Below are 23,125 nucleotides of genomic sequence, written 5' to 3' on the forward strand. Positions count from 1 at the left end.
CTCTCCTCCTCCCCTCTTCTCCCTTAAAATGAACACATTCTTGTTTAAAGCAACAGCCGGCTTTCTCCACCCCTCCTCCCCGACGGTACAAAGGAGATCCACAAGCATGCACAACGCAAGTTATTCAGACACACTGCTCACATTTCAAGCCCCCTGCCCCCTTGCCACCGGTTCATCGCCGCCACTATTTCTGGCAAGGCTTGCATTGGTCACTCTGGTTGAGGACATATGTGGCATTGCATTAGTCTGATCCCCACTGGGCACAAACGCCCACCTGTCCTGTGAGCACGGCAGAAGAGGACGAACAGGCTGGAAGCAGATCCAGGTGTTCAGCTCTGGTCTGGTTCTGTGACATGCTGTCAGAGCCTGGAGGTGAGATGTGTGTAGCAGGCTGTGTGTCTTGATGCCGGACCGACTTTTGCAAGGGTGTGATTACGTCATTATTGAGAGCACACTCGTGTCCATGTGCTATGGTGGATGTGAGGATATGAAACACGTCAGTGGAGTGTTGTCAGTCATGCCAGAGGTCTCCTATTTTCTCACGCTATGTTTTGGCTTTTGGTTATGTTGCCTGTTTTTAATACGATTTTTTTTCTTCTTTATGATGTTGGTACATTTTATGCTTCTCTCAGGATCATCTATTTTTTCATTGTTATGTATTTTGTTTTGGATTTTTTAGGTTTTTATTTTTTTTAACCAAGCATATGTTCTTTTCGTGTGTGTGTGTGTGTGTGCATGTGTGTGTGTGTGTGTGTGTGAGTCATAAATACTTCAGAAAGCAAAATTACAGAGGAATTGTCGCAGCTTCAGAAATACGTTTTTAATTATTTCTAACAGCTTCACTGAAATGTAATTGTTTCAGCTCAGCTTGGAGAAGCACCAGACGGGCAGTGGTGGTCACATGTTTGCACTTTGTTTTCCTGCTTCTCCCTCCCTCTCTTTTTTTTTTTTTTGTTTTAGCTCTAATGAATAAAAAATAAACTCTGCCACGCCCCGATGGGTCTTATCACGTTTCAGTTCATTACTTAGTTTGCAAACCTTAACTTCACAGTTTTATTGTAGCTCGGTGATAAATAAAACTTTCCATTATGTTTCAGAGCGAGCTTTAAAAGTCACAGGATATGTGATTCTCCCTCACTGGGTATAAACAGTTAATAAGTTACAGATGTCTATATTTTTTTGGGCTTACTACTATAAAGTTAAAGCACTAAGTACTTGGTTGCATTTAAAATAAACAAAAAGGAAGTATTTAGCAGAGTTCCTACCACACCAGCTTTGCTCGGATGTTTGATATCGGACAGCTTTATTCATAGTTTGTCTCCAAATATTGCTTATTTATACAGTGTGAATAAATGCCTCGCAAATGCAAACCGGATGTCTTGCAGCTAGTGCTTGAATTCCTTAAAGCAGTTGGGCATAATGTGCAAGAATGCTGGTTGGCATTCTTTCATATTTTTCAAGAAAATTAGGTTTTTACCAAAGAATATGTGAGTTTTTCTTGTATGTTTGCACCGATCATTCAGGACTGCGACATGTGTTGCGTTTTCAGCCGGTGCGATCTGTTTTCCCACCACACTGCGTCAAACAAATCAAACTCTTTGAAAAACCTGTTTGTTCCTCACCTGTGGTGGTGCTGCACCAAGAACTGTAGAAGGAAATGACATAAAAACCTCTGGAGGAGACACCAGGCACTACTTCCTTATTCACGAACAAAAGTGGAGTGGTGTCAGATTTAGCACTTTGTCTTTAGTAAAAGAGTACGAGATATTTCTAGACTTGTGCCTTTGTTTTGGTCGTATTCACCCGTATGCTGTCCACTGTAGTGACCACTATGCATGAAATAATTATATTGCCTTCAGTTCATATCTGAGAAACCTGTTTAGAACAAAACTTACAGTCACTTTGTCATAAAAACGTCAAAGCTCCATTTTGCATTACACACCGCAGCACTAAAAACTGTTTCCAAATTACAGTACATTGTGAACCTTTCTGTTACATCCTTTCCATCTCATTCTGAAAAGCGGGTGAATTACTACCTGCTGCAGTTGCAAGTCCAAAGCTATTTTTAACCAAGTTTGGATCTTAAGAGCAATATGTCTAAGAGGAAAAGCCAGACATCCCTGCCCCGGCAACATTCTCCAGCTTGGTGTGTAGTACCTGCAGCATATTCTAAAACAGTGAGGCATGCCCAAAGAGCCAACAAAGAGAGGCGCCCCGAAAAGGCATCCTGATCCTGGACATCTTAACTGACTGCCTTCGATGCAGAAGAGCAGCAGCTCCAGAAGGACAAAATGTCTTTAACAAATTACCTCATAAAAATAAGTGTTATCCAGAGAATATTACATAAGTGATTATTTAATTTTCCATGTATGTTTTTCTTTGGACAGATCATCTCTTGTTCAGTGTTTAAAAGTGGACAGCAGCTGTTTTTTTTGGGAGGGGGGCATTTCACTTCAGTTTTTAGTGAATGGAAACGTTTTAGCACTTTCTCTGAGGACGGACCAAAACGTTACAATCGGCTTGACAGAATAAAAGTCATTGGATTGCCAAGAATCGGACAAACGAATTTCACATCTAAAACCAAAAGCCAAAACTGAAGGATCGGTTGCTCATTGAACAGACTAATCCTCTAAGAGGCTTTTTGATCAAAGAGAATAAGATGTAAGCTCAGGCATTCATATATGTTAGCAGATTAGTGGATGAGGCACTGAGCCTCATTTTAAACCACATTGTTGTTGCACTGATTAGTTCAGTTACTTGGGCTTAATCCTCAGCAGACAGAGGAACGTGGGATTTCACAGATGTGAAGAGGAAAAAATAGTGATCAACCTGTGCACAGATGGGAAAGGTTGTAGAAATCATCTTCAGCTTGGAAGAGTTTCACAGATGGGTTACTATGATGGTTAATGGCCTGATTGGTTACCTGGCAGAGCGCTAAGTTTAGAGGCAGATAGCTAAATATTATGAGCACATCGCATGACGTGCAACATTTTCATAATAAATGTCAGATTTAGTGAACTGCGAGCTCATCCTGGAGTCGTAATGCTTTTTTTCTCTTTCTTTTTTCTTTTTTTTATCTTGTGAAATCTTACTGCTTTTGACAGGACTTTGCATAACAAACTCACAGATGGGGTGAAATGCAAAAAAAAAAAAAAAAAAAATGAAGCGGTGGTCCTGCAAAGCGTCATACTAAAGGCAAGATTTTTCAACCCACTGCAACAATTAATATCAAATACATTTTTAAATATTCAAAGATAACATGGCAGTATTATAGTTTGCCTTGGTATCCAAGAATATTTTAAGAAAAAAATATAAGCTGTTATAAAAAAAAAGAAACACTTATTTTTCTGGACTTTTAGCCTTGATACCCTGAAAAAGATTATGTTAAGAAAAACATGAAAACTCATTTCCATCCAGATTAAAAAAAACAACCTTATTTGCATGTTTTTCTTTTGCTTGATTTTGTCTCACAAATTAATGTTTTGCTACATTAGAGAATATCACAAACACACACACACACACACGCACACACGCACACACACACACACACACACACACACACACACACACACACACACANACACACACACACACACACACACACACACACACACTCAAAACAGATTCTATCAATCTTCACCCAAAATAAAAAAGTGTTTGTAATTTTTTTTCTTTCACCAGAACTGTTTATTGTAGGCGGATGAAAGGTGCAAACATGAAATAAAAAGTTTATAGCGATGAAGACCAGACTTTTGATATTACATGAAAAAAAACAACAACTGGAAACTAACATCAAATGAATTAAGTGACAGACATTTAAGAAATCCAAGTCCAACAAAAGTGTAGTTGTTTCACAAGATCAGTAAAAGAAATCTAAATAATGCAGTAACTCTTACAGTTCCTTTGACTTTTTTTTTTTAACACAGCTTGTCATCTTGGTTTAATTTGCATCCTTTGATTTAACACACATCATTCCTGGTTTCTTCCACACCCACTGTCTTTGTATTGGGTGCAGCATGTGGTTTTGCATCATCTTGTTGCACAGATCCTATACAGATCTCATTGTGTATAGTTTTCGGCATCAACCCTGCCAGCCGCAGAATGGCACATAACAAAGGTTGCCGTAACAACCTCATACGCTAACATGCAGACCCTCGCCGGACTCGTTGTTTGCAGCACACTAGACGTTGCTTTGGCTTTTGATGTGAAAAACAAAGCCTTGTGTTTCCTACAACATCTGGAATATTAATGCGTATGAGCACGTTGCAAATTTCCACTGTGTCGTAGTTCATTTCCACCAGGTTCTTACAATTCCAAAGGTCATTTGTTTCCACACTAAATAAACCACACCGAAGTGTCCGCTGATCTGGAGGCAGTATAATGCCGCATGTGGCATTTCATATCTCAGGGGTGCAAAACCTGGTTCCCCTCCCTCTCTTCCTCCTCGTCCCATTTCCTCCATCTTCAGTCAGGGAAGCTGGGAGGAGTGGTGGAAGCTGCTGGCATGGATCAAACCACTATAAAGAAATGAAGAAGAGTGATCTAATCTTTAAAGTCTTTCCAGCTCCCTTCTTGTGTTTCTACTTAGTGGAACATTTCACGTCCAGATGCACTTTGGGCGGATTTATTTACTTGTTTTTTTTTTTTTATGGTATGTTTCAGTGTTTTGCTTGTGACTTCTTCTGGTTGTGAAGGTCAAGCAGAGAAAACTATTTTGGCTATTGAAGGTTCATCAGTTGCAACATTAGCGGACAGAGAGAGAAAAAGAAGAAAGGTTCCAGCGCTTAGCCGAGGTCCGTGACTCAACCGGTTCTCTGAAAATAAACAGAATCACAGCGTTATGTAACCTAAATGACTCTTCTAGGAAATGTTTGAATGTTTGTCTGTTTTATGTTGATTTTCTTAAGTGTATCACTGTTAAGACTACTACATAATATGTGCTTTGTTTTCCTTTCAAACAGCCACAGGGTTAGTACTGAAAAGTCCTCACTGGAACTCCAGGAAGGAAAGGTTAGCAAACGTCTCACTCTGTTTGCTCAAAATAAAAATAATCACTATTTGTCTTGTATTTAATTGCTTAAAATTCACCTCATCCTGTGTATTAACACACACACACACGCACACGCACCCCCACACACACAAAAAATCACTTGAGGCAATATTTTAAATGTCTCTGGTTCACGCTGATAAACAGTTCAAATAAATGTAATGAAGTTCTAAAGGTAATTTCTATGTTCTCTTGGTAAATATTCAGTTCATTTCAGTTCAACAATTAAATGATGTAGTAGCTCTCATTATCTAAGTTACTTTAAACAGTCATTATAGGTGGTTATAGCTGTGGGCAGAAAAGATCACAGGCTGCCTCAGACTAAAGGTGCCATTGCTAAGCTGCAGTGCCGTGAATAGAAACCTCCGATTCTTTTTTTTTCTTTCTTTCTTTTTTTGGTTCATTTTGTAAAGCATTCTTCTTTTCCATAATCGATTCTACAGTCCCCAGAGTTTTTCCAGCACAGTTTCCAGGTCTTCTTTTATCAGCTTGTTGATCTTTGTGAAGTCACTGTCCCAGCAGACGACTCTTCAACCGACCCACAGGAGTCTCGCTGCACACGCTTAAAGATCCGTGAGCGTCCTTTTGGAAATAAGGTCCACTAATTACTTTCCTTCTCATCATATGTGGTTGGAAAAACAAATTAGTCACTCAATTCTGGTGTACAGTCACTTGAAAACACCAAACAATTAAATAACAGTAGTTTTTCCAAACCCCACAATTATTTATACCCCTGCAGATTTGAAGTAACCTCTAATTTTACCGACACGCTTCTTCTGACTGGAAGCATAATTAAGATTTTGGAGCAGCCTGAGTTTCAGGGGTTCAAATCACATACAGAATTTGTGGAATGAGTTAAAGATTAGGGTGATGACGTGGAGACCTTTCAGATTGTCGCCACAGATACAGCAAATCATCAAAACACAAGAGGGAACTTGCAAAATCCTGGTCAGCAATTGCAAAAATGAATAAAAAATAAAAAAATGCTTGATTTCTGTAATGCCAATGAAGATTTTTCTGCGGAATTCACAGAAGGGTGTGAGTAACTTTTGGCATGCTGTCTTTTAAGAAAAGGCAAACAAAAGCAGGTAATTACTTATGTCTTTGAAGAGAAGTTTATTTCAATTCTCATCACAGACAAACTTCTTGGTTGACTGAAAATCATTTTAACTCTAAATCTGCCACTGGTATCAGTGATACTGGTCTGAACTGAATGTGGGTGAAGATCAGCGCCAAGCAAAGCTGGCTCATGTTGCAACTAAAGCAAAGATTTCAGAGTCGGAGTTTCGATGTTGACTTGTGGAGAAATGGCGACCAGAATGCTTGACCATCTGATTCCACGAGTTTAAATAGACAGAAATGTGAAACATGTTTATAGAGATTCGTCCCCCTCGTTGGCATGTGACCTTTTGGCCTCTTGAGCCGGGCCCTTTACTAAGTGGGAGTCCTTAGTAAGGAGTGCAGGGACACGTGTAAATCCGCCAGACCGCCTGTCACTACACCTTCTTAGATTGTTGCTGCTGCATAATAGGGATGCAACGGGTCATCACAATGATCGACGACGGTCAAACAAAAAATTGGCAACCCAAATTTGTATTAGTGCCACTACATAATGTCACGTGAATCGTCTTTGTCTGGAAGTTGAATGTAACCTCGCAAGGGTTACGTTCAAGAACATGACAAGGTCGTTTGTTCTTGTCATTAAAAACAAATTGGATGGATTGTGCTGATAAGATCTAGAACAGAGCAGATCAACTGGACTTGAACTAGTCTCTTTAGAAGTAGTGGTGCTTGGAAATGGGTAAAACCAAAGACGGGTCTCTTACAGAGAGTTTTAAGGGATTGTAGGGGTGTGTTAGGCATTTTCCAGGTACATAGGATCATTTTATAGCACAACCAAGTAACCATGTTACCTTCACTTGTTATGAAGATGCTGTTTATATGGGATGCAGGGGGAAAGCACAACCCATGTACGGAGGCCTTAGTCCTCAATGCAGACGTCATAGGTTCGAGTCCCGAACTGTGATAACCTTTGCCGTATGTTTTCCCCCCTCTCACTTTCCTGTCTATCTACTCTCAAATTATGGCTGCTCGAGCCAAAAAATGTTTATCTTTTTATAAGAAAAAATGCTGTTAATTAAAAAACAACAACAAAAAAAACAGCTTAGGAGAAACTTGACTGCATCATAACTGAATGTGATACTTGAAATTGGGTTCTGTCTCTTTAAGAACCTAATATCCTTGGCGACACTCCCCCCTTCAGCACTTCATCACAATAACGCTTCACCACAATGCCGTTTACAACCGTTCTTGGGAGTGAGAAGTAATCGATATGATTAGCTCAGGAGACGCGCAGCTCCACCAGGTGTTTGCTAATCGCTGCTGCCGCTAGTCTGGTGGAGTCATGTGGGGGCAGGGGTTGCTCTCTGGGGTGGGCACCCCTGAACGGTTGCCACAGGATATTAAAGGATTTCTCCAATATGACTATTTCTTCCAACATGCATACATGCAGTAAAGCAACACTCTGGGTGTGTGCTTGATGACTGAATGATGTTATCACACGAGACAAAGCTCCAAAGAGTCTTCTCTGCATGATATACCGCTTTCAGTTTTGTCATCCGCAGCTGGAAACAGCTAGTGTGGGATGAATACAAATAAGTGTTGTGTTTTATGTCTCCGTCACACACTGCCAACGTTTTTTACCCTTACGTTTTAGTAATGCAAATGCAACAAGGCCTAACGAATGGTTGCAAGTAATTGAGTTCTCTTATGTCATAAGAACATTTTACAAGTATTTATTTTATTTTGAAGTAGGAACAATGTAGACCTATCAAGGTGAAATCCATAGGTATGCAGGTGGCAGACAGGAGAATAAAATATCTGACTGCATCCCTGATAACAGAAGCTGCGTCGACAGAGAGAAGAGATGGATGAAAATAACGGTTTACCGCTAGATTAGTCGTCCTCCAGATTATTCTCCCGATCAGCCTTGTTGCATAACCATGACACTCTGTTCGGAAGACAACCACATAAAATCAAAGACTTTACCAAATCTTTTGCGGCATGTCATGATTAATACAATGATACTGTAAAAAAAAAAAAAAGAGAGAGAGAGGCTAAAATGGAAATATTTACACTTTTATTTGTGGCTTGGAAAGACTTCAGACTTAATTGTCCACGTCCTGGCCGTACAGCGTTCATTGTGCCTGATGGCGAGACACACAAGAGGGTTCTGCTGGGAGGAAAATTTTTCGGTTTTATGATCGGAGTGGAAAGAATGGGGCTGGCTCAGGATTTTTGTCAAGCTCACTCCAACGGTTGCAGAAACCACCAAATGAGACTGTTAAATATGCAACGTGTGAGAATTCAGAGGGAAGGGATATCAATCAAACTTCATTAGCCTGACGCTGGAGGCCCGAGCAGCCTGTGTGGCCTTGTCTTCAATTCCCTTGTCATAATTCATACAGTGTGACTTAACAGTTCTCCTAACAATGCTTTGGCTGCAAAAAGCATTAAGGAGATTGAGAGACGTTTTGCGCCATCTGGTCAGTTTTTATGAGTCGAAGTTGAGAGATCTCTACATTTACCCCTTTTTTCTATTTGAACCCTGTTTTGTTACAAGCATCAGGTGCCAAATGATGTCATCGCGCATTTAATGATGACATAAGTTTGAACTCAACATTGTTTTGGGCAATTTAAGGTTCATTGTTTGGTCCCCCAGGCCTGCTTTGCATCATTTGAAAAGAATCCAAGTGAAAACAATTCCGAAGGTGAAAGTTTATCCAGGTGCTGTGATTTAGTACACAAGCTAGCAGTCATGACAGACAAGTGAAGGCCTGTGCCAAACAGGAAGGACTGAAAATATCTAGTAATGTGCAACCTAATGCACTGGGAATTCAAATGTCCCACGTGTCAAGTGGATGCTATACAGTCCTGGTAATTCGATTCATTTCATTTCAATTCAGAAGTCGTCTCTATTGATTCTGGGATTTTTATGTGCAAATGATTTATATGATTACAATCCGACCCGACGTGTGATAAATTACAACACTTACTCCTTTTTCTATATCCAACGATTTCTTGTAAAAATGCAGCAAGGGAAAGAAGTCGATAGCCTGTAAGAATTGATGTTCACACAGACCTGTGTTCACTGTGACAACAAGCCGAACAACTGTTGCATGTTAAAGTGAGCATCACATTTCATGTGCAAATGAGAAAACAAATCCTTATTGCCGTGCGGACTGGTTGATTTTCCGTGTATTACTGATTCGCTTTGCACGGATATGCGATCTTCTGCAGGGCCCAAAACGAGATGAATATTTATATTTTTTTTAACCAACAAGAAAAAAAGTCACAAAACTAATAAAAAACACATTTTAAAAATCTGCTGTCTTGAATAGAAGCTGAAATTATTTTGTGCTGCAACACAACCACAAAGTTTATCACAAAATTTCTATGACGTGTTGAATTACTTGTTAAATCTCTGTTTAATCAAATCAAGCCATTACATTATTGAGCTTTTCAGTCATTTTTCTAATTAACCCAGAATAACATTATAATGATACCAACACAGCACAATACCTCTTATGAGACTCATCAGGATGGGTATTATTCGGTACATTTTTTACTTTCTTTTCTAGTAAGAAATACATTTGTCAAAATGACTAAATCATGATTTAACAAACATCAAACCAATTTCTGCATTCAGTGCACCTGATAACTCAAAGGCGTCATGGTGTTGCTCTGCAGAATGGAGTCCAGATGAATGTCACTCAGTCACTCTAAGCACGCTTGTTTTTATTTTTCATTTCAATTCATTCTCCAGGGTACCATTTTTTTTTTTATTCTGTATTGCTGCAGAAAACCCCCTGAGGCATACGTCAGGAACATCATTAGGTTTTCCGAGTGGAAAACTCATGTTTGGAGGAGAGGCGCGGATCGGAGGGGGCAGATTTTATTTTCAAGTGCCAATTATGTATCCTGCTGCGACTTGCTAAAAAGCCACATCTTCCTCCAGGACTGCCAAGAATGCAGACAAATTGATAACAGATCCACTCGAATCAGTTCCGACAGCACACGTAACGCGATCTAAGAAAGGTTAGCGTGAAGAGCCAGGTGTGTCGTGGCGAACGCAGACCTAACATTCAGTCCTTTGCACTTTGTAGAGTTTAATGTAGCTGCATGACTGCTGGGCGGCCGTGTGACTGCAGCACATCAGGTTCGATGATGATGATGGTGCTTGTTCTGATATCGATATGACTTTCCCTAAATAAATAAACTGTTTTTTTTAGGTAAATGATGATGTTGTGATATATTATGCAACCCTACTTGCATGTCACATAGTCACAGCAGAAGCAGCAGAACGCTGAATTGACCAGTGATCAATCAAGCTTGATTGTACATAGATTTATAGCAGTTTAAGTTCTGAAGATGATCATGATTTTTGTAATCACTTTTTATCAATCTCTGCTCCCATGTTGTTGTCCAGCATGGCCAGCATTAGAATTACAGTTTGCCTGGAGCAGAAAGTTGGATGCATTGGTGACTGAATTATGGGTTTGGAAACTAGTTCAGCGGTTATCTGTTTATCTGCGTTTCTCTCCTGGATGAAGTCTCTAACGGAGCCACTGCTGCCCTTCATTTTCTTTCTACTTTCCTTTAACATAGAAAGAAGCTACTCCTGAACCAGAGCTTCGGTTTCATTTTTGTGTGAATGCTCTGTGTTGTGAGAACCCCCAGTCCGTCCTGACAGATGACCATTGACACTGAGCCAGTCTCTGCTGGAGGTTTCTTCCTGTTAAGGGAAATATTTTTTTATTTTTTTTCAGCTGTTGCTATGTGCACGCTCAGTATGAGGGATCGCCCTAAAGTCAAGGACACAACACAAGTGATTGACGGCCTTCGCTACACGCTCTTTCAGGAGGAGTGAATGTTGCAAGTCAGTGACTTTGTGCAGTTTGCTTGGTTTCTGCTGGTAGAAAACTTGTTTAACTAATTTGTATAATAAACTGAATTTGGACGCATTGGTTGATAACTAGGGCAATTTGAAATATTTGTTGCCGATTTTGAATCTGTCTGCATGTTGGATTTAATTGACTCTTTCTTTTTTTGTAAAGTGCCTTGTAAGATGACATGTTGTGAATTGGTGCTATTTAAATAAACTGAAATGAAGCAAAATTTAAGCTAAGACAATTTCAACTGCATTTTGTAAAAATCCTCCACTGAAAGACAGTCATTATTTTCAGCGCCCGTCTTTGACGTGGCATCACACTGTGACCAACGTAAGGAAAATGTGAAAGGTGTTTTTATTAAATGATAATTTGTGTTCATACTGAAGTAACATTTTACTAGCAAGGTTTGCACCTGATTCAAAAAACTAAGTGAAAAAAGAGAAGTTTGGTGATTTCAGTTTGGTGTTATTTCATCCCTGAACGTAGAAGAAAACATGAAGGTATCTGTGAAGATTTTCACCAATACTGAATTTGAAACATTTTTTCTTTTAACAGTGTTTGCACAAAAATATTTCCCTTTGAATCTGGTTATTAACATTTCAAAGTTCTTGTTTCACATTTGAGTTTCGTAGAAATTAATTTCCATGACGATGGACTTTTTGTGGTGAAAGTTGAGGTCAGTCGGGTTGATAAATGTGATGACTTATCATTTCAGGTTCCCCCTCTTACTTTTGGCAAAAATAGTCTAAGTTCGTCTTCAACCAGCTAATTGTTATGAGATCATTTTATTTTATTTTATTTTATGCTTGTTTAAAGAAGCTTTGTATGCCGTTCTAATTGGATTGTTTCACGTCCCATTTAGCACCACAGAGTAAAATGCCATTTTAATCAGACTTCAAATTATTACACTCCGTTTACTGTGTTTATTAGTAAACAGCATGGCATGATTCATCTTTTCTCCCAATAAAGCTGGTTACTGGCACCTTTACTATAATGTTTTGTGTAATGACAAAAAAAAATCTAGACTCTCAGCTCAAAACCAATTTATAAATTATATCTTTTGTTGCCAATTTAATCCGTCTTTACTTTTAATGAGCGATTTTCCTGGAGAGTGCCACTGACTTGAAAATTGGAGGGAATTCCTTCCCAGCTTTTATGTGACCAAACTCAGTGAAGTGTGGCATTTTCCATCAGTCGGTTTCAGCAAAGCATGTCTGTTTGTATGACCCTGCCGTAAATATTGACCCTGCTGTAAATATTAAAATCTCAGCAATCCAGGGAAGGATTTAAATGGGTTACAGTAATCAGTGACGCCGCCAAAGACCTCTGAAGTCTTTTTCCAGCCAAAAGTTACAGAACACTTTTTATATACGCTTCTCATCCCTTGAACGTACTTAGTTTCTCAGTCGGATCCATCAAAATGGACGGAGTTGCCTTTAACAAACTATCTTCGGGAATTTGCTGTGTGCTTCCCAACAAACTGGAAGTTGTTCCTGATTGCCAGGAATTCAGAAAAACTCCCCACCAGTGTGTGTTTCTGCCACCGTGTCCGATGTTGCCATTGTGTGGCCTTGACAGCATGTGAACTCAGACACTTCCAGCTCACAAGCAGACGGTGAGCGCAGCGGTAAACACTCGACTCCCAAGACGTATATAAGGTAAAAGTACACGTACAAGAAATTACTGAAAGTAAAACTAACATTCGGCGAGGTCATGTTATGGCAGCACATGGGAAACATTAGAGTGCAGCGCCTCAGCCTCGTTTCTGTCTCTGCTTTATTCCCGTCGATCTGCTTAGGATTGTTGAACATCAGTCACCTGGCAAATATGATATGGTCACGTTAAAAACATTGCAGATTGAACTCACTTTCCCGGTTCAGTCCCGAACTGCATAGTCAACACACACACATGAAACCCGGTCAGCCTTCTTATGGTGTACTGTAACGGGACATGGGGAGGGTGGGTCGAACCGTAGCAGACACAGGGAGGGTGGGTGGCCGTCTGTCTCTGGCAGCTGGTGTCAGGGCAGAGAAACCTATAGCAGATGCAAAACCTGAGAGTGGGGCAGATGTTCAACTTCTAGTAGGACAACAACCCCTTTTCATTGTAGTCAAAGCTACAATGAAATGATTTGATTGACCTCATGACCTACTGAGTTCTGACTCAGTGTGGCTGAATACAGACAGAAAATTCAGAAAATTTCAGGAAAAAAAAAGACAATAAGAGGCTTTTATTGTTTTCCTACCACATTTGTAGTCATATCTTACACACAGACACTACGTTTTTCATAAATTTTACAACAAAAGAAAACCCTCAACAAATTAAAAGCCTTTTATTATTTTTCTTCCACTTCTGCCACACACACTCCTAATAAAATACTCAGAAGCTTCCTGTTGTAAAGTTACCAATAACTTACTGTTGTTTCTGGTTGCTACGGTAACCATTTGTAACACTTTCGGAAGTAGGGGGGTGGGGGGTTGTGTGTGCATGTGTGTGTGTGTGTATTTGTATCAGTGACAGAGGAACTGATGTTTGAGGCCTTCGTAAATATTAGAAGTGTGTATGTGAGCATCTTTATTTCTCTCTGCTGGGCCGCAGGAACAGACCACACAGTCTGAATGAGCTGCTGACCGGCTTTGATCTTCCTACGTTAATTACAAACATTCTATTGATTTGTGGCCATTGAAGAAAAGATGTAGATATACATGAAAGCTCAACTTTTAACATCTGTGCAGACATGTATATTGGCTCCACATCTGTAAATGTGGACTATGAGATTTTATGAATATTAAACCATTCAGCCATTTATAAAGTGACATCCAGCATATAGCACTGCTTCATTACCCTCCCCTCCTCCCTCCTCCTTTCTCTGAATTGAATTACCATTTTATGAGGGATTTTACATAATACAACCCGATGGGAAGCAAATATGAATTAGATTTTTTTCTCTCTCTCTCTTCCTCTCCCTGTAGTGAATTTCGTGGAGCTACAGCTTACAAATCATTTGTTATGGTTTCCTCTGTGAAAACAGTATTTAATCAGGAGGCGGAAAGCTTCGGCTGTCTGGATGTCAAAAACAGAAGGGAATCATCCCCGCTCTGAAGGAAGAGCTACTTGCTCCATTTGTTATGATTACTTCTCCTTGTGTGAAGAACAAGCTCTTGAGTGAACAAGGGAGGCTTTTCCACACGGTGCTGCAGCGTCTCCTCTTACCGCTGCAACAGAAGGCCTGCAGGGCCCCACCTGACGACATCAGGAGGGTTTGAAACATTGATCTTTTAAATGGCGCGAGGGCAACTAAATGTGTTACCTGTGGAATTCCTGCAGCAAGCCGTCCCACCTCGTGGCCTGCGATTAGAGGGAGATGGGAAAAAAAGCAGTAAAAGGATGGGGGCCAGGCGGGTGGCTGCGGTGAGCCAGAAATTGCAGACTAAGAGCATTTCTCGAAATCACAGAACCCAGAGGATGGGAGAGGAATCCTCCTACAGTTATTGTTTCCCATGTTCTCTCACCCCCCTCACCACCCCCAAATAATATTTTCCAGATTAAAGCATTCTCCTTGCTCTCACTTCTTTTTTTTTTTCTCGCGGGAGAAAAAAAAGAAAAAAAAAAAAGAAAAAATACCCCACAAACGAACCACAAAATGGGAATTGCTTTTCCACTGCATGAGATAATGTGCTGTGTGCCGCTTCGGCTGCCAAGGTTGAGCGTTATTTCAGCTCGTCACGGCTCACTTTGAAGCGCAGATAAGAGAGCGTCGTCTCAACGAGAAGATTACGGATGTAGAACAATTATACTAATGTGCCATAGTTTATTGTATTAAGCAGCTTTCAATGATGTAATTCCTGCCGTCTTGGTTAATGAGTAGTCACGTCAGGAAGGATTTTTTTTAATTTTTTTTTATGGGGACCTTATACCATGAGCTTCCCCTGTGTGGAGAAATCTGGCTACAAAATGTTTACTGCCACAACGTAAACATGGCTTAGGAAGCGCGGTGAGGCATTTCTGGGGCCACATCAGAAAACAAGAGGAGCTTAATAAGCCTACACTTCGGCACAAACACATGTGTGCAATTAGTGTCCTCTCTGCAGAGGCTGCTGCTTTCCGACAGTGCTGAGATCATAATTTTGGCCCGGCGTCTGCAGCCGTTTTGTACTATACGCTGCCTGAGACCACATAACGACCAGGGTTGCACTCTTATATTCGAACATCAACAAGGGCATGTTTGAGTTTGGAAAATTGATCTCGGAAACACGAATGCACGCGATTCGAGGCCTCCGGTTTCTTTATTTCAGAAAAAAAAAAAGAAACGTTTTTGTAGCTAAACCTACAGCTCCGTCGGGTCCATGTCACCAAGGACGGGGAATATCAGCGAGTGCAGCAAAATCAGACATTTTCTTTCCCCTTAGTGAGCTGCCTCTCATGTCCTCAAGAGAGATAAGCTGTCTCATGAGGACATGCTTAGGTAACATTAGCTATTCCTCCAAAGCCAATCAGTAGATTTCTAATCCCAGATTTCTTGCTGTTGCATCCTTGCCTGGATGATGCTACGGAGAGCAGTTTGCTGCATGCCATCCCAGAAACTGCTTCGGGTTTGGAGCAACGCTGCAGCCAGACTCCTAATCAAACTTGAGCTCCTGCTCGGACAGCTGTTTACGCTCCATAATTTGTTCAAAAGGGGAATATAGTAAGTTAGTTACCGGCGTAATGAGTTGCAGGCCAAGCAACAGTTTATTACTCGTTACCTAACAGACAAATGTAAACTCTTCACATTGTGTTTATCGTACAGTACGTGTGTCACCACTCGGTCGACAGTGAGCGAGTCAAACAGTTACCTAATGTTTTAGTCAGAGCTTCCATGGGCTTAGTGGCAATATTTAGTCTTAACAAGTTTGCCAGCGTTTGGTCAGTTATTTCCACTGGCCTGGCAGAGCGCGCCATGCGAAGGTCAGAACCCCAGACAGACACCGTTACAGCAGTCTGTCGCGGACGGTTTAAACGCTGCCAGTAAACGGTTTAACCTCTGTCCCTCGTGATAAGAGATTATTATAGTTGGGATTTATTAGCAGGGTGATGAGACTTGAGGTTGTTTATTTTTCTAATAACCAACTCGAGATGAACTTCAAAGTACGGCATTTGTCTTGTCTGCAAATACCCCACCGGTGACCTAAGTTCTTTTCTGTAAATGAATTATAGCTGACGTATAAATCCGCCATCTGTGTTTTTTACGTTCTCTTACATGTACCAAATATAGCTTGTTTTTGCCATATGTCTGCAGCTGTCTGATTTATTGCATGATCCAGAGCCGAGTTTCTATCCTCCTCCTGTAGGTATGTGGGTACTCTGAGCTTTTATTTCCAGCCCTGGCACAACAGGTCAGCAATAATGCCCATCTTGCGATAATGTGTCGTTATTTTATTCTCCTACCAAATCTTTTCTTTACTCTTTGTTTCTTCCCGCCTGCTGGCGAACGGAGAACTCCTCCCTCCACAGCAGGTATTCAGATAACATTGAAATCTGGAATCCTTGTTTCCCTCGTGGCTGAAAAAAAGCACTTCATGCTGCTCTTTTGTGGTCCTCATCCTGCTGCAGAACCACTTTTGGACCAATCACACGCCTCACTGACAGCATTGCTTGAACAAAAAGCTCTCCATCTTAATATACCAATGATTTTGCACAGCTGTGTTAGTTATTTTGTGTTTTGAATGAGCAGCACTATTTCATAAGTTAACTTGTATTTTTATTTTATTTTTGTGCATATTATTGATGGAGAACTGCACTTAATGGTAAATGTGATTTAGCTTCAGTTTTGCTGCTGGTTTCTGGTGCCTTTGCAGGAGCCACAGTGCAAAGACATACCTTGGCTCTAAATACCTTCTTGCTGTAGTTTATGCATTTATTTTTTGTTTGGTTTATTCTGCCATAAAGATAACATACTGGTATGCTTATGCTAAAAATATCAGTCAGTGCATTGTAAGTCTTGATCACCATCAATCTTTTAAAATGTGCTCGGGTTATAACCCTGGACTTCAATCAATCATTTTGAAATTGGACACAGTATTGGAGAAGTGCAGGTCTGCCAATACATCCCAGTCCATCTAAATCAACGGGCCAAGCGACGACGGCGTCGATCAGAGAAGCAGCTACACGAGGTCTGTGGCAGCTTCTGAAGAAGCTGCAGAAATCCACAGCTCATGTTTGAAATCCACATGACATGGCAGCTGTTGGTCACACAAACCACAAAGGTGGCTTATAAGGAATATTAAAGATAAAAGCTATTGTTAGAAAGAAAGCCGTGAGAGGTTCCGGCAGTTTGTTGCAGTTTTTCGGCAACCCACATAAGGGACACAGGAAACGTGTGAAGTAAAGGTGCTCTGGTCATGTGGGGCAATTTGTCACACATGCAAACGGTTGTGTGATAAAAACCACTGCTGGTGGTGGCACCGTCATGCTGTGGGAGTTCCCTTTATTTCAGATGGGAAAGTGAAGCTGGTTGGTGGTAAAATGGATGGAGGGGGATTATGGATGATCTGATTGACAGCCTACAGCAATATCTACAATGGCTCCTAAACAAATCATCAAACATATGTGTTTGTGTTAGAAAGGTCCAGTCAAAGTGCAGATCTAAATCTAATTAGAAATCTCTGGCAGAAGATTGTTTTCCACAAACTCTCCATCTGAGCCTGAGCTAAATTTTTTGGCACCAAATTTTTTATTTTTTTTTAATTTCATCCCACTTCAAAGTTATGCTCTACTTTAAATTGGACATTAAAAAAAAGAAATTGTTGAAGGAGTGTGAATCACGGTTAGTGTGGTTTACTGAAATGAACAAAATAACAAAAACTGAAATCGAGAAAACATTTTTGTTAGATGAAATAAATAAAAATGGTAATTAATAGAAAAAATCTACAACTAGCCTGAACTATATTGTGGGTTTTTAAGCTGAAACATGCTGAAACTGTTGACATAATATCCTTCGTTCTTTGTGTTTATGAAGCTTTTTATTAGCCTTCTTAAATGATGTGAAATAGATTTTTTTCTCCCCAAAATAAGCAGTTTACATCAGCTGTTGCCAAATTACGGCACTCCATAATTGTCCTGGCGGCACGGCGTATAGTACAAAACGGCTGCAGATGCATAAGTGCCGCAAAATGACAATGGTAAAAGTTGGGAGAAAACGCCGGAGTCAGTAGGTTGTTCAACAATAACTGGATACATGTTTTATGTTGTGTATCCACTACCCAATCGATGTACACATAATCACAACACTTTAGGCCTTTTTTAAACTCTCCACTTAAAAAAGTATGAAAAAACTAAAACTACTTCTATAACTAATTCAAACTAAATTATATTTAACCAATAAGAACTAGCCAACACACTCTAAAAACTGATTAAAACAAACTGAACTGGACAAACAAAAAGGGACGATGAAGCAAAACTGAACCATAACGAAAAGCCCAAAACTTTTAGGGCCCTGCGCATCTTCAAGGCACGTTGTACGTGCATGGCTGCAGCTCCATCCTGCTGTTTGGTTCATAATGAAACGCATCATGAGGATGACAGTCGTGTTGACGTTCAAACGTGTTGCTTCTCCCTCCCACATGTTGATTTGACTCCATAACTTCCCCTGTAAACAGGCTGAGATGGACATTAACTGTAAGCTTCTCCAGCTTACAAACAGAGCAGACAAGGAAGAGGAGCAGATGTGTAAAAGGGATACAGTTTAGATTGTTAGTGATACTTTTGTGTGTGTGTGTGTGTTTGTGCGTGTGCGTGCGTGTGTGGGGGTGGGGTGTGTGCGTGTGTGTGTGTGTGTGTGTGTAGGTGTGTGTGTGTGTGTGTGTGCGGTTTGGTGTGTGTGTTTCCATTCTGACTTTTCTTTCACCAGACAATTTTATTTCCCGATGTGGCCCTGGACAGTGATTCCATGATGAAAGATGTGGGAGTAAATCCCTGAGCAGAATAAATTGCTACAATTTGCTTCCGCTGTGTAGCTGCGACTTTGTGTCCCACTCTGCAGGTTTGACCCCCCCACCCCAAAAAACAGGGCTGACGGAAAACCCATCTCTGCTGAGATGGGTTTTACTGCTATCCAGGCTCTTGCTGGTCTGTCATGATGTCATTTTGACGGAATGTCCAAGAAATTGAACTAAGAGTTAAGTAACAGTTCCTTCCTTTTTTGTGTGTGTTTTACCCCCAAAAGCTGGCGTTTCTTTAAGCAGGAAGGAGAGCGGGCTCCATTTTTTAATTTTTTTCTTGTGTCAGCTTTATCGGAGCATTAACTACCATGAAGATTGTTAAAGAACAGGGCTTGTTTCAGCACACATGGTCTGTATCAAATGCATGCGGAGGACACAGCTGCAGTGATGCCTGCACTGTGAAAGTGAAAACCAATTAGGGTAGTTAAACTGAGTCACCGACTTTCGGGCCAGGGGTTCCGCTGGGTTTTTTTGGCCAAACCATTTCTGTATCAGATTTTTACGCACTGGCCTGAGTCTGCCGAGCTTTTTACGACACTCGTAGATTAACCCCCGGGTAATGATGCTGCTGCGCTGGAGCTCCAGGACAGATAATGGGTCCGTTTGTTGATCAGAAGCGAATTAAAGACGGGAACAGGATGTTACTCGGATTTTAATAACGGCGTTAAAAAAAAGAAAAAAAATTTCTTTGTTCTTTGAAAGTGTGAGTTTAGACTGAGTTGTAAATTCAGGTGGATTATGTGCTTCTAATTTTTAACGCTGATAAACAGGATGCAAGATTTAAAAAAAGAATAAAACAAATGTTGGAGACAGAAAGACATTTGGGCACAATACCAATAAGGATGACTCAGTTGTGGTACTGAAATTAAGCAGTCCAGTTAAGTTTAATAGACTTAAGCACTTCATGCCAGTTTGGAGTCAATGGATCTGATCTGGGTAAATACTACTGTTTTTAAAGTGTTCCTTTTAATTGCTGTAATGGGGCCTTCAGTTTCTCTGTGTACTCTCCCCCACTTATCTTCAGGCACCTTTAGACAAATACTTAATATATTTCACAAAGCTCTGCTTAATGACAACTTCTGCTTTTATGGATTGCTTTTTATAATTTGGTTCCCACGAATGGAAGAGTTCCTTTCAGAGCTTTTTTTTCTTTACAAAGCAAGAAATATCTGTGAATTTTTTGAGCATTATAAAATTCTCCTCAATAAATGAAACACGAGAAGTCGGTCCAGAATGAATTAAACACGTGTTCTCTTTAGTGCTTTTTTGTTGCAGTAATAGAATACTATACTTTTTATTTGCCTTTTATAGACTAACTAGCTAACTAACTTCTATTAGTTTATAAGTTATCAACTACTTGTTCTTATTATTCCTGGGGAGCCGATATTTGGTTTTGTTGTTTTGTTTGTATTTCCTTCTAACTTATGTAAAGCACTTTGAACTGCCTTGTTGCTGAAAATGTGCTGTATGAATAAATTACCTTACCTAACACAGGCATAGCGAGCTGATGGTAGCTGGTTTCTTAGTGGGGCTATCTGCTGAGGTAGCAGCTTGTCGATCATGCCTTGACTAGCTTTAAAACGGTGTTGCTTTAGAAGGGGGGAGTTAGTTCATTGAGTTTCCATTTCTGGAATCATTCAAATAAAAAAAATAAATACACAGTTGGAGAACAGACTGGGCTTCACAGAGTTTGAATGACTACAGCATTTCATTTCCCTTCGGGATTAATAAGAAAAGTGTAGGAGCCTTCTCTCAGTCAACTTTACAGGCCGTGTGCTGAAACATCGGGGGGATGGAGCGGAGCAGAATAAAACCTGATGCTTCAAACGGCCAGAGAAAAGCACTGATCGCACTGGCACTTTCTCTGGATCCCAGTCAGTCAAAGGGGCTTTAAACCACAAACTGAATGACAGAAAATGTCAGCACTCTTTAAACTCGAGATTTTCTTTTGTTTGTGAGTTTGTCTGATCTCAGCCCGTGACGACTCTGTTGTGAAAACGCTGCGCTTTAGAGCCCGGCTATTGCAAACGATCATCATTAACTGCAGGGAAAAGACGGATCGTCTCTCAGCGTTTAGTATTCACTTAACTCTGATTAGCAGACTCCTGTGTTCAACACGTGCAGCTAAGTCTCTGCCGGTCTTTTTGTTCCAGCTATCCCTGGAAACTTTTTTTTTTCTTCTTCTTCTTCTTTGATGCCTCTAAGTGTTTCAGTTCTGAATTCAAATTGCCCAACATTTTTTTTTCCATGTGAAGAATAGAACATAAAAATAAAAGAGCATTTAATGTGAGCATTCTTTGTAATATCCTTAGCCGCCCCATGTGAGCAGCGTTTTCTGGATTGCTGAATTAAAGCTCATTGCTGAGCGGAGGGAAAGAAACGAACACATGAGATCACGTCTAATCGCTGTCAGATATTAGATTCAAGCGACGTTTCACACGAGAGCCTGAGCCATCCTGACAGCAGGATGCTCACAGCGCAGACAGATGCAAATCTGCCTGTCTGATGTGTAAGTTGTGTGTCTTTTATTTTATCTCTCTTTCTTTGAGATGTGCACACGCACACCCCCACACACGCACACACACGCACACCCCCACGCACGCACACACACACACACGCACACCCCCACGCACGCACACGCACACACACACACACACATGCACGCAGATGAAATCAGTCCTTTTTAACATATGATAACAGTTGTAGAAAAAAAAAAAGCAACTTACTTTTTATTTATTTTTATAAGTCTTCCTGGTACACTTAATCTGGCTTCCAGAGACGGTTGTAAAAAATGGTTTAAAGAGTTGTGATTCATGGGAACAAACAAATAATCTTAATGTTGCTCCCATGCTGCAGACATCTGCAGCTCAAGGTTGTTACATTCGTGTCCACTCAGTCTTCTCCCTAACCTGAGATTCAAACATTAACGTACAGAAGAGAGGCTTTCAAACTGTTTCTATGATGCAGATTTAAATTACATTTGTTCAGCTTCCTTGCCCTTAAACAGTGATTTTGAAAGCACGTACACATAGGAATAAAATATACGTATATTTCAGTATCCGAATATTTTCACTGGTGATGTGTGATAATTGTTTACTTTTGAAAAAACATACATAAATCCTAACAATCATTAAGCTTGATAGCTGTTTACATGACCTACATGAGCGTATTAATAATGCATCTGTTTACATACTAGTGGTATACCTTCCTCACTAGGATATAGTCTCTCTGACAGCGGTATATTTCTTATTTATCGCTCCTGTTTGTGGCTGGCATTAAGCAGCATGGAGTAGATGAATGGGTAAGGATTCTACTTTGAACTTTTTTTGTTTGTTTTCACATTTTTGGTGCATTGAGACAAGACTTACAGCTGTATTTGTTTCTGCAAAGTGTTGCCACAGAGAGGCTGGATACAAATACAAAACACTTGTCAGATTTTAATAGTAAAAAAATAAATGCTGAGATACAAAGTATTATTTTCCTTCAGGATTATGCACGACTTTGTGTCGGTCTGTCACAAACACCCTCTATGTAAATAAAAGGTTTGTGGTTGTTATTAAAAGTTTCAGGGATATAGATACTTTGGAATGCACTGTCTGTGGTCAATATGTGCCGCATGCTGTGCTGCGACCCCTGCAGGACACCTGTGGTTAGTTTGGGCATTTCACCTTTTTTATTTGCAGCACCGATTACTGATTACTGATCCTTGACCTTCTCTGCTCTCCTCAAAAGGAACGCTGACACTTTTACATACATCCTCCGCTCAGGCACACCATGCAGATTTCACCGACTTTGAACCTCAACCTTTATTTCAATTATGCAGAAATGGTGCGTCTCCCAATTTGTTGTGGACTTTGAGCCAGCATAATAACAGCTGCTTAGTTTTCAACAATCAGTGTTTTGAAAACTGAGCAGCTGGAGCTGTGACAAATTGGACCAAACACAAATTCATGTTTGTCTTGCCTAAATATTCTTCAAGCAAGGTGGTAATGATAGGGGGGGTGATAAAGAGTTTTTTATCCTGCAAATGCCAACCTAATCAAATATTTCTAGCAGAAATGTCAACAGTTGGGGTTTGGGTGGAAGCTGCTGTACATCTTCACGGCCTGGTTAATTTCAGATAATCTTCCACTGCTTCGATGACACAC

General features: G+C 40.4%; 1 long non-coding RNA gene across 1 annotated transcript in view; it reads left to right on the top strand.

Moving 5' to 3' along the window:
- The first annotated feature begins 222 nt into the window (after positions 1-222).
- LOC103470623 (uncharacterized) overlaps positions 223-23,125 on the top strand; it is a 36,130-nt gene continuing 13,227 nt past the window's right edge. Inside the window, exon 1 of the long non-coding RNA XR_534509.2 lies at positions 223-372. This is a non-coding gene — a long non-coding RNA (uncharacterized LOC103470623). The remainder of the gene's footprint in view (positions 373-23,125) is intronic.

Source organism: Poecilia reticulata, linkage group LG9 (assembly GCF_000633615.1).
Source record: "Poecilia reticulata strain Guanapo linkage group LG9, Guppy_female_1.0+MT, whole genome shotgun sequence".
NCBI classification, from domain to species: Eukaryota; Metazoa; Chordata; class Actinopteri; order Cyprinodontiformes; family Poeciliidae; genus Poecilia; species Poecilia reticulata.